The sequence below is a fragment of the Cheilinus undulatus genome, linkage group 15, assembly GCF_018320785.1.
Source record: "Cheilinus undulatus linkage group 15, ASM1832078v1, whole genome shotgun sequence".
Lineage (NCBI taxonomy): Eukaryota > Metazoa > Chordata > Actinopteri > Labriformes > Labridae > Cheilinus > Cheilinus undulatus.
In genome coordinates, this window is record NC_054879.1 from 37,627,345 (window position 1) to 37,640,429 (window position 13,085).

The window sequence follows — 13,085 nt, forward strand, 5'->3', positions numbered from 1 at the left end:
TCGTTCATGGTTTATTTGGGTAGGGACCTGTGTTTGAATTTACCACTGAAAACAAAGGTTACATAAATCTTTGACAACAAAGTCTCTCTCTCTCTCTTTCTCTCTCTCGCTATTTGGGAGGTCCTGGCATGGCTCACCATTTTTAAAAGACACAAGCAGGGGGGTCTCCCAGGAAAAAGGTTAAAAATCACTGATAAGTAGCCTATGAAAACCTGTAGCTTTATAAATAGTAGATTCATAAATAAATTATCTATTGGCCTATTTCAGTTAAAGCAGTGGTTTTGCAGAATTTCTGCAGGCAATAAATGCAGTAAAACCTTTTTAATGATACAACTCTGTAAGGATTTAACAACTAATGCATCCTATACAACACAAAGATCTACTTCAAATGTCACAAAGATTTACCGTAGATTGTGGTCTGCAGGCTGGAGGGAAAGAGAAGAAACGTTTCCATTGGTCTATTTTTGTACCTCAAGTAATAAATACTTAAGACACAAAAACAGCATTTGTGATGTTTCACAATTTAATAACAAAATAGTCAGCAATGGCAAAGTCATACAACACATACATGTGCTAAATAATCAAGTCTGCAGTCCATATCTTTTATTGTGCATTAAGTGTGAAGCTTTTTCAGCCCAGATTTAATTTTAACAGACTGGCAACTTAAAAACCGATTAGGGTCGTCAGCATTAAAGTCTTAATTACAATTTCATCAAGGTCCTTGATTAGTGCACTTATTTTTGAAATCACATTATTTCAGTAAACTGAACTGAACCGTCTCATTTCACTTAAAAACAAAAACCTTTCACACAACTCAGTAGACTAATAGATAGTCATCTGCACCTTATGTTATCAAGTATTTCACTTTTAACTGAAATTCCTTTTCAATCCATTTAAAGTTAATTTTTTCTTTGGGTGAGCTGAGATTAATTGCAATTGAGAATTTTAACTGTTTGACAGGCCAGAAACTAATATTTGTTTGGATATGTATTTTACTTTTGAAGTGACAGAATGGTAAATTGGTAAATACATAATATAAAAAAACAGAGCAATGTTTGCTTTGGAAGGCTTTAACTGATTTTTTTTAAAAATATATATAAGGATGTATCGCTGTGGAATTTTCCCAATAGGTTGTCATATTTGAAGGGCACTGCTGTTAAAGCTTTTCCCCATAAACCCTCAGATTAGTCAGGGGAGAATAAAAATTAACTTCTTGTATTTTACATTCTTTCTATATAAACTGAACGTGCTGGTACAAGCACAGTTTTAACATTGCAAATTAAACCACTCTAAGTCTTCAGTTTGAGGTTAAATAGGACTGACTGTAAAAATGCAAGAGGAGTGATACCTAAGGTCACAAGGTCAAAGTCTAGATGAGAACCAGGAGACGAGATCAATGCTGATGATGCATGGGTACAAGTAAATAAAGAAAAACATCCTCCCTAAAGTATTTTCCACTCAGCCTTTTCTTCTTCCAGACGACAGAGAAGCCTGGGGATTATTTGGGATTTTCCCGTAGAGCTGCAATATGTCCCTCAAAATAAGGAGAAAAATACATACAGGAAGAATGAAGAGGAGAGATGTACAGATACAGGGGAGAGAGGCCAACAACTTTTGCAGCAAGTTTCAGAGGGCGTGCAACCCTGTAACAACTCATCCCGTGCATAGACTAAAAACCTTAGCGGGTGAGAGTAAATGCCAAACACCATCCTCAGAAGAGAGACAGATCTTCCCCTCCCACAGTCTGAAATGTTAAAGAAATGCAAACTGCATGCAAAGAAACCCAGCTGAAAGGTCATGCAATATTTTGATGCACACACAACAAAACCACATGACCCACTCTGTTTCTCATGCGACTGTTTTCATAACCAAATGCACTCTTGTGATATTTGAATATCTGTCCCACTCACATTTTGCCTTTGTTGTATTTCCTGAGTGTGGGTAAAGCAGCCACAGTTATATAAACTGAGTCACTTTCTGTGAGCATGAGTGACTTCTTTTCAAGATATTAGTGACAAAGCATGGGCTCACTTATCACATCCAGGATACTTTTTATTTCTAGTTATTTATTTTTGGTAAAAAGGGACTTTCTTATATTAAAGTAATTTCCATTGTATGCATCGGCAAGATTTTTTTGTCATGCATACTTGGTTTTAAGTGCCATGTTTTAAAAATTGCTCCTAAAGATATCATATTATTATTTCAGAAAATTACTGCCTGAAACTGTCTGCATTAAACATAAAAGTCATCAACAATTTTGCTAAAAAAAAAAGTCAAAAACAACTAAATGGACTGTGGGATTAAAGCTTCTGGGAAGATGTTCTGTTTGTGTTGATTCTGGCATCCCCTGTGGACAAAGTGGTACCTTTTATTATATGCTGGTTTTGTCCTGCATTTGTTTTTTAATGTTAAATCTCATCATGCTGTCCTTTAAGTTTATCTTTAAGAATTAAGAATCCTGCCTTGGTTAAAGTAAACATAACAAGACAGTCTGGCTGCAGACTCACAGCTGTGAGACGCCGCCTCTGTCAGAACGGAAATAAACACTAAAAATGGGATTATACGTCTGGATGTGTTTAGGGTAAGAGTTAAGGTAAGGGTTAGGATACCAACAGTTAAAAGTCAAAAGCCTGACCTGCAGAATTTGCTTGATGTTAAGGACGCTGAGTAAACAGTCGGCTTACAGGAAATAAAGCCCGTCCTCCATGAAAACATTCTAATGCAGCTAACATAGCTAAGGGAGCTTTGTTAGCCTCATTGGCTACATAAGCCACATACATAACAGCTATGTAGCCAATGTAGCTAAAGCGAACAAAGCTACTCTAACTACATGAGCTACATTGATAAAAAATAGCTATGTAGGAAAAGTAGACAATGTAGCTTAAGTTGAAAAAGCTATGTTAGCTAATTGAGCTTATGCTATTTTTCCTAAAGCTAACATAGCTATTCAGCTAAGGTTAGCTTAAGCTACCATAGCTACATTGGCTACATTCGCAACATAAGCGATGTAGATAATGTAGCTATGCAGCCAATGTAGCTGAAGCTAATAAAGCTATGTTAGCTATATAAGCTACACGATTAACATAGCACTGTAGCCAAAGTAGCCAATGCAGCTCAGCTATGTTACATTAACTACATAAACAACTTAGATAATGTATATATGTAGCCAAAGTAGCCAATATAGCTAAAGCTAAGAAAGCTATATAAGCTAATTTAGTTTTTACTGTTTTTCCTTACATCAACATAGCTACCCAGCTAACATTAGCTTAAGCTAAGAGAGCTTTTGCTACATTAGCTACATAGCTCATGTAGCTTCCTTAGATGTAGATATGTTTGCTAAAGCCTGCGTTGCTTAAACTATAGCTACTGTAGTTACATTAGTCTACATAGTAGTGTTAACTACATAGTAAGTATAGCTAAATAGCTTGAGCTAAAGCTAACAAAGTAAAGTGGACCACTGTTCATGCAACTACTTCTATTCTTGTTTATGAATAAAGTTGAATTAAAAAAAAAACTTAACTGGAAAATAGGTTGTACCAGCAAATTACGCCACTTTTGTTCTGACAGAGATGTCGAAGGGTAATCAGATGGGTCGTCATAAAGACGAATCAATAATAATTTTTAGTCTGTTTCACAAACAGCCACAAAACCCCTCACAAGAGTTTAGAACAAGCATGTCCCCATCAATGATTACTTTCCAGCAGCTCTAGTATGTTTAATTGTAATGATAAACATTAATCAATCAATCTTTATTTATATAGTACTTTTCATACAATGCAATGTAGCACAAAGTCATGTCATCTTCAATGTCTCTTTCTTTTTGATTAACATAGGAATTCACATTTGCCACGTGATGACAGTTTTTGTGATGCTTCATTTAAATACACGTGTAAAGTTTTGTGGCATTGCCAAATACTTAGTCAGAGTTAAGAAAATGTTGAATTTGAGCCAAACCACATTCAAAAACAAGTCAGTCTTACAGGCAAATCTTCTCGTTCCCGGTAATAAGTTCCTAGGAATTTCTGTCACTGTTCCCGAGAACAGCCACCCCTCTATCATCTAATGTTTGAGACACACAAAGATGAATACAAACACACACACACACCCACCCACACACACCCACACACACACACCCCCACACACACCACTGCATGGTTGCTCCCGATGCTGTCAGTTGTATAGATTTAACAGCTATATGAAAAGAGAAGAAGATACACTTTATTGATCCCTGAGGGGAAACTCAGCGTTTACTCTCTGTTATTGAATGTAATACACACTAATAGGTGTCACACACACTTACACAAACAGTTGGCTGTCTTAGTGTGCCTTTTTTTTGCAATTACAACCCCCCAAAAAAAAAAGTAAAGACTATGGATTGAACTCTTGCTAAAAAGAAGGTATAGCATTTGTTTCTGAGTTGTAAAAGAATGCAACATGCCATCAGTGGTACAGCCCGGTCTGATGGCTCTCTGACCTGAAATTGTTAATATGAAACATATTTGAAATCTACAATTCTGGGTTGAGAAGGCTCAGTCTTGATAAGGAGCAGTAAAATAAACGTGTTGACACCACATTCTTGAGAAGTTGGGCCATGCTCCACAAATGCTGGGAGGGGTGGCAATCCAGGCCCAACACTGAGCAATACCCACAATCCTTGACACAACATCGTCTCTGATTGGTGGGGTCTCTGGTTACCATGGAAATGTCCACCAAGCCTGCGAATGAAGGCTGTCAACTGTTGATGACAACAATACATATGGCCGCAGTAAAGAGAAATAAATAAGCAAGCCATTATTAACAATGAATGAAATGAAGCTTGTATTCATCACTAACTAAATGCTTGTTGTAGCCACAGTAATAGCATTAAAGTTGAATTCAGTTGAATTTTCCTACTTACTCCCTACAGATTTCTGCCACTCAGTGGCTGGTACAGCAGAGACTCGCACTGATTGTAACGTCACATGCATACCCTCTACAGTCCACCCACCAAGTGGGGGAACTACTCTGAGGTTTACCATACAGAACCATACCAAACCGTACTCAAATGGAGAAGCAGCAAAAATAGTGACTACCATACCTTACAGTACAGTGAGGCCCCTCAGACCATCAGATCAAGGACTATTAACAATCCCACGATCATATCGCATTTTTGGTGACAGGGCTTTCTCAGAAGTCACTCAAACACTGCGGAACAACCTACCATCACATATACGATCAGCTGATTCTGTGGACCGCTTCAAAAATACTTGAAGTAATTCCTCCTGGATTTGCATCCTTGTTTCCTCCTCTTTTTATGATAGCCCCATTTTGTGTGTGTGTGTGTGTGTGTGTGTGTGTGTTTTTCTGTCTGAGATAGTCGATATCCTTTTCAACTACGGCAGTGTAAATTGGTGTGCATGTGCTATGCCCATATGTTCTTGCATACTTATGGGCAAATGCACTATTAATTTGCCTATGCCTTAAATTCTCTTGCAATGTGATGATGTTTCATTTGGTGATTTTTGATGTAATCTGTTTAAATTTTCCTGTACCATTACTAAATAAAGTTGACCCTGACCCTTGACCTTTCCAGCGAGTATATCTCCGGCCTAAGCATCACCTCTGACACGGCACATAGCCAGTCAGTTAACCCTTTTAAACCTACCACTGTGCAAGCCCGCCAGGACATATTCTTACATTTTTACACACTGTAGTGCCATTTTTAGGAGTATTTTTGTTTGCTTTACATCAATATAGCCCTTATATCCCAAGTTTTAATAATATGTGTTGACTCTTGTCTTAACTACTACAATGAATTGTTTAAAAGTGCAATAAACCTAAGAAAAAAAGATCGTTTCTGTTTTTTCACATATATTTCAAAATATTGTATAGCTGTAACCCCTTAAATTTGTAAATGTAAAAAAGTTGCACAATATCCTTTGGAACCACAGGAAATTTATTTGGAGTCTGTACATAACTTGCCTTTTTAGATATAGTCAATTTTGTAACCTGTAAAAAAACAAAAATACATAACTGTGTAAAATTTACAAAAACAAACTATTTACAATAGTGCAATCAAATTTTAAGTGTGCTAGATATTTATGAACACACATATTTATGTAAAAAAACAAGGTCATCCATAAAAAGTGCATTTAAAAAAAAAAAAAATTTTACTGAGTTGAATCTTCAGAATAGAGGAGCATGTGGTTTTGTTTATTAAGATTTTTGTTATGTGCACTTTATTGTGTATTTTTACAAACCATTCACTGCAACGAAAAAGCGCTCTGAAACGTGGTGAATGTGTGAAATGTTAGTGTAACTCCCTGGATTTTATAAGCAAAAAGAATGATTGATCTATCTTATCCAATTTCAAATCTACCGCCAATCAAAAATGAATATGCTAATCATTGCATTGGCGGTACGTTGGGTTCTATAGGGTTAAGAATTTTGAGTGGTCACTGGGGGCCAATCAGATTTCTGGGGTGGCCAATGCCACCCTCTGGATACGCTCTGCGAAAAGAGTGCCCAAGCAGTAGGGGTTTCTGTGCCTTTCTCCTTTGAGCGGTGCTTTTAAAGTAAACTGGCACCAATTTCTTGACTTTGGTTGATAGCAAGACTTCAAGTGTGAACTAACTCATCTACTGCTGTTCTGTGCACTACATATAGCTATGTCTTGATCAGTTTATTAAGATAACTGTGACTTGTTCCAGTAAACATTGAAGCTGCAAGGTCAATGTACTTCTGTATATTAGGTAGAGATAACCGTTGTTCCTGCTATCAGTCATGAGCAGAATGAAGAAACACAAATACAAGGTTGAGCAGTCACTGTTTTGTCCTGGAGAGTAACTGTGTTTACTGGAAACAGGTGACTTTATCAGGCACGTTTTACTGCACGTTCTGTTTGAAACCACAAAGAATAGCCACAACCATCTCAGGGTTATTTCCTCATGTGCTTGTGTAGCCTTTTCATCACATGTGGGCGGAAAAAGGTCATCTTCTTGTAGCAGGTGTTTCCATTCCATAAATCACACCATTACAGGACAGAGTAAGAGAAAAAGATGACTAATGGCATCCTGCAGTACACTCTGTTTGACAGTAATGAGTCACGCGTTCACCAGTGCACATGCTGTTAGCATAAGGAAGCACGCTGAGGTATTTATGTCGCAGCTCATGCTCAGACATGTATAATGTAAATAATAGAACGAGCCTTTAAAGAGAATAAAAGATGTAACCCTCAAAGTGAAGATTCACTTCTCTTAATGTAGTGTCGTGTAATTATGTCTGTCTGTCAGATCTAATTTAATTCAAATGTCCCCTGGCTGCTCTTCTCAGGCGCTACGCACCAAGATTTATCTGGATTTCAAGGTCAGGATCGTAATAAGGCAGAAAATCCTTAGATGCTGAGATGTGCATCTGTAAAACAAGATTAAACCTGACATTGTGGGGGGGGGGCCTTAACCTAACAAAGCAGATTCTATATTTCACTCCAAAGTGGTCTGTTCAGCTGTAAAATCACGGATTTAGCCTTCATATTGTTGCTTAAAATGTCTGTTAATTTTGATCCAAAATACCCCCATGAAAACCTTATTGCAGCATTGGCTAAAGTGGCCTTTGTTGAAGTCTTGGGCTTTGTCTTTGTCTTTGCATAAAGAGAAATTCACTAAGTTGATTGGAGATGAGCATATCCAAATATTGTGCATCATTTGCCCTTGCTATCTGCTTTGTCTCAGGGTCAAAATCCCAAAGAATATAATGAAATGATATTAAGGTGCTGTTGTTGTTTGACTTACTGTGAAGAGAAGTCATCTTGACTCAGCACAGAGCACTGATGAGGCACTGTTTTGTCCATATAAAGATGCTGAGCTAAGAGAGGAGAGGAAACATCTCAAGTCCACTGTGAAGCCAGACTTAAAAACAAATGACAAATTTCACTGTTAAAGACAAAAGAAAGTCTCCTCCCTGAGTGGAGTAAGCAATGACAACTCAAAGCTCCAGACCAACTCCACAAACATGGATCAAGACACCGACCCCCTGTCTGATTCAACCCCTGACTATTAAAGATAGAGACGTCAGACTGATACCTCAAGTTTTTTTGAGATCTCTCTCATGAAAACTGTGAAGGAGTAACTACCAACTCTCAGCTGATTGCAACTTATCACTCTCTGTATTTGGCTGTTACAAACAATATTTGTGAATTAGACTTGTTGAAGTCCCTTTATAGGAACTTTTAGGGCACACTCAAACTACGATCAGTTGCCCCTTGTCAAACTGAAGCATTGCCTCCTTCCCCAGTCCCCTGCCGGTTTGCTCTCACCAGACAGACATTATTGGATCTAGTTCACATTCCTCTGGGAAACCTCCCACGCTAAGTGTTTGGGAAGGGCAGGACTTTTCAGTGTTTTTTAGAAGATGATTGGATGAGAATCCCATCATTCACATTCATAATGGGCCAATAAGTAAGACAAAATGAGGTAGTAGGCATGCACAGCCCTGGTTGTAACCTTAGTTCAACAGATGGGTTTTAGTTTATGAACAGTAAGGCTTGTTGGTGGATCCAACTCATGCCGTGGCCTGTCGGGAAAAGTGTAAAAACATCTTCTCTTCCAAGAAAAGCTTTCAGTGTGGCTCTTTACATTTTTTAAGAAAGAAACGAGGCCAAGTTCTGATAAAACTGCCACTGTACTAAAGCCACATGCAAGCTGATAGCTTCACAAGTGGCAGCCATTGTATATGCCTGCTTACTGTAGAACATCATAAAATCCCCTCAAGGATGCCCTAGCTACATACGCTACAAAGATAACATAGCTACGTAGATAATGCAGCTAAGGCTAAAGCTAACAAAGTCACGTTATCTACATAGATAACACAGCTACTTATCTAATGTAGCTAAAGATAAAAATCTGTAATAGCTAATAGAAAACATAGCTATGTAGCCTAAACCTAAAGCTAACATAGCTACTTTAGCTACATAGATAACACAGCATCATAACTGATGCAGCTAAAGCTTAATGAGTTAAGTTAGCTACATAGAAAAGCTAGCTATATAACTATTGTAGCTAAATCGAATGAAGCTACATTAGCTACGTGGGTAACATAGGTACATAACTAATGTGGTTAAAGCTAAAGGAAAATGAGCTATGTTAAAGTTTTTCAAGGGTGGCTGGCTTTGCCTGTGTTAGCTTTAGCTAAACCTTTACGTTAGCAAAAGCCAGCATAGGTTTAGATAAAGCCTATGTAGCTACACAGGCTCAGGTATTACCAATTTAATCCTGAATTTGACCTCTGACCTTTTTTTGTTTTATTTAAGGAATGTTGCTTAGTCTGTAATGTTTGCAATGTGGTTGTTTCAGAAATGCAATTGTCAGACTTTTTTCATCAATAAAAGTGAATAAAAAAGACTGCCATCAAATGTGTCCCCTCAGTTGTGTCAAAGACGTCTCACAGTTGTGGACTGCAAGACTGGGCTTCTGGGTTCTGAGGTCTGCAGCCAGATCCCTCTCAAATCCCCACCTTACTGTAGTAATATTGACTCACACATCTATACTCTATGGTGCTGGTCTCGTAGAACAAGGTCAGTAGTCCAGTTAAATGACCTGCTCGAGCTATAACCACAGCTCGACTTAACCGTGCATGTAAACAGGCTCTGAATCTCGCTGTCCTCATAGTTCACAATTTTTCTCAGGTCACTCAGCTTCTGCACCCTCCACTGGATTTCAATGGCTTCCCTCTGAATCCATGTCCAATCTCTGATACAGAGTGTACTTGAGCAGGCTTTCATAATTACCACAGAAACACTCTTTGGCTTATTCGCACACAAAAGCTCTCAGTAAAAGCGGTTCATTTCAGGACTGCGGAGAGGAAATGATGCAGAAATGTCTGGCTTTAGAGTGTAATGTGCGAGGGTTGACTCCCTGTGGTTGTAGATATCATTTTTATGTGGCTGATAGGATTGTTTTGCCTTTAGGAGCTTATAATAAAGACAGAGTCTCTTTATTTGATTAATATTTCTTAAACCGTGAGTCTAACAGACTACCTTGGGCAGTTACAGCACTGACTGACCTCTATTTATTCAGTTGTTTTGTTCCTTGTTTTTGCAGGCAACAACACTGTGAAAAGCTCCTTTGTCTGATCATTTGGTGTCATTGTGTCTCACGGAGGACAGGGGCACCCTTCTTTGTGGTAATTAATGCCGGTCTGTCTGTGCTTGTTGACTTTGTCGGGTGGGGGCTGTTCTCGTGAGTTAGTGCGTCAGGACATCATCCAGGAGGTCCGGCAGCAGCCCTCCTCAAACAAACAGTTTCAGTGATGAGGGCCTTACAGGTGTTATTTCACTCACACAGGGTTTTCTCAGAGCTACAGACAGTTTGTTGTCTGAATTCCCACACAAACCAGGTTAATCATCTATTAAAGATATCCAGAGATATCTTAATCAAGTTTGAATAGTAAAACCGAATGGTATTTCAAGGAAACAAGGCTCGTCATGCAGGATTACAAATAAACAAGAAATGATTCATTAAAGTGATCAGATGATTTTTTTTTTTTAACAGCCATTCAGTGCCATGAGGCTAAAGAGTCCTTGATTTAAGAAGATAAATCAAACTGGTTATTATGTAAGATTCAGAGAAATCTGCAGTCAGAGGGTGCTACATTAAACAGAGCCAGGATGGCTATTTCCCATTGTTTAAAGTCATTGTGCTAAGCTAAGCTAACTGGCTTTTCCCCCTATTTTTTTGCCCAGGGGTGTAAAATATTCCTTGATTTATGTAACGTGACATTAAAGAAATGATTGCCAAGCTAAGTTATCATGACAAGTTTCCAATTTCATCAGGTACAATATGTAGAATTTCTGCCCTGAAATATAATTTTACTGTGAACATTCCTGCGTTAAATGTTTTTGGCTGACTGCTGAGGTCAGATGGGTCCATCTGTAACTGACTGGCTGACTGACTGAGTGATGCTATTTTCAGAGTCATACCATACAGATTTGGGTGTTGTTGTACTGAAAGCCCTTGGTAATGGCTGCCTCCACTGCTCTAAATACCTCAGGTAGCTTTAGCATTGCATCTGTTTTACCAGAACTGGGCCATGTTTCTGCATGAAATAAAGAATAAAAATAACCCCTAAAAGTTTTAATGTTGTGAAAGATGTTTTCACTCTCCTGCTTCGGCATGACTATGTGATAATTAAGGGGGAAAGGGTTAGTTGTTGCGAGTGGTTGTACACCAGACCTGCTAGTGGATACAGTGCTAGCCATCCACTCACACAACAACAACTAACCCTTTCCCCCATAACAATCACATAGTCATGCTGAAGCAGGTCGGCAGAAGAGTGAAAAACATCTTTTACATTAAGAGAAGCTTTAAGCATAGTTTTTCTTCTTTATTTCCTATGAAACGTGGTCCAGTTCTAGTAAAACTGACACTATGCTAAAGCTACCTCAGAGCTAATCACCGCAGTGGAGGCAGCCATTGCAACCAGTGTTCAGTACAACTAAACCCCACCTATATGAATGGCACTGAAAGTATCGTCAGCCAATCAGTTTATCAGTCAAGCAGGCAGGCAGGAGGACACATACAGACCCAACTGTAGTGCTGACCCTGGAGCTCAGCCAAAAATACTGAAATATTCCTTTAAAACTAACCAAAATTTTCTAAAGCAATTTCACACCTGTAAGCCAACTCTATAAATTCAACCTTCACTCTTTTCAACTCACGATACATATCATTATATTGGACATACTGCAATTATGACCTCATTTTAAATGTGATGTTCATGGAAACTTTGTGAATGCATAGTAAATCTAAGCCACCCATAAGTGACGCAAGTGAGCTATCGATAAGCCCTACAGCCCTAGCTTACCAGGACAAACAACTGCCAAAGTAAACACAAAAGGTTTTTAGTTGGGTGGGCTTTAACTAAACAATTAAGTTGAAAAGATGATGCAAGGGCTAACATTATGAAGCTAAAACTAGCCCTGATGTTTGCAGCAATTAGCTAACTTACAATTATTTAGCTGGCCTATCCTTATAAAGACTAAAAGCTCCCTGCAGTAAAATCTTCAAGAGAGTGCTATAAAAATGTATATTTTTTCCTCATTTAAGATTATCATGCTAATTTGGCTAGCACTCTACAGGCATTTTACATTATGATTTAGCATCAAGCTAACAAACTAACATGGCCTATCTGAGAAAACTGTACAGCCCCAGAACAATCAAGTCAGTCCTGCACCACTAATGGCAATCTTGATAAAAACATACTTTGTAAACTTTCTTTGTGTAAACTTCTCATATGCATCCTTCCTTTCTTCTCTCTTTCTTTGACAAACACTCATAGGATTTTAAACCAGGATGTTTGATTTCTTTTTTTTTAACTTCTGGTGGCTTTCAGCCAATGCTTGAATTTTATTTCAAAGTATACTTGTGACTCCTTGCCCCAGTTAGGCAGTTTTTTAATCAGTCAGAAAGGTATGACTCCCACTGCACCTGAAAACTTCACTCCTAAGTACACAGTTTGTAGTTTTTAAAGTAAAGGCAATCCAGTAATGTAAACCAAAGACCAAGTGAATAGTCCTCTGATACCTGGAGGCTATTCACTGATCTGTTATTGTGTTCACCATTCATAACCATTACAAAGGTCTTTTCTGCTGAAGAATGTACAGTGTATTGTACTATCAGCAGACCAGCTGATACAATAATCCTGTGGTGTCACTTATCTCAAGATGTAAATACCTTACCAGTGCCTGTATCTACATACCAGGCTACACTGAGACTTTATGAATGCATGTGTGCGCAAAAAGCCCCTCAGGAGACGGCCCCATGTGCGTCATACCAAGGATCAGCCTATTATCCAGGCCTGAGAGTGGCAGGGGAAGGGGATGTGGGGTACCCAGAAAGGTGATACTAAGCTTGACAAGGCCAATGAAATGAAAAGCAGATAAAGCAAAGTGGTGGGTGGACTCAATGGAAACAACATAATAGATAAACGACAAAGAGAAAAAGAGCATTCAGTGAAGGGATATGAGCTGGAATAGGGAGGGCACAGTAAGAGGACGACGCAAGTGAATGGAAGGTGTATGAATCTTTTACTCTTTTTGAATAGGGTGCTTT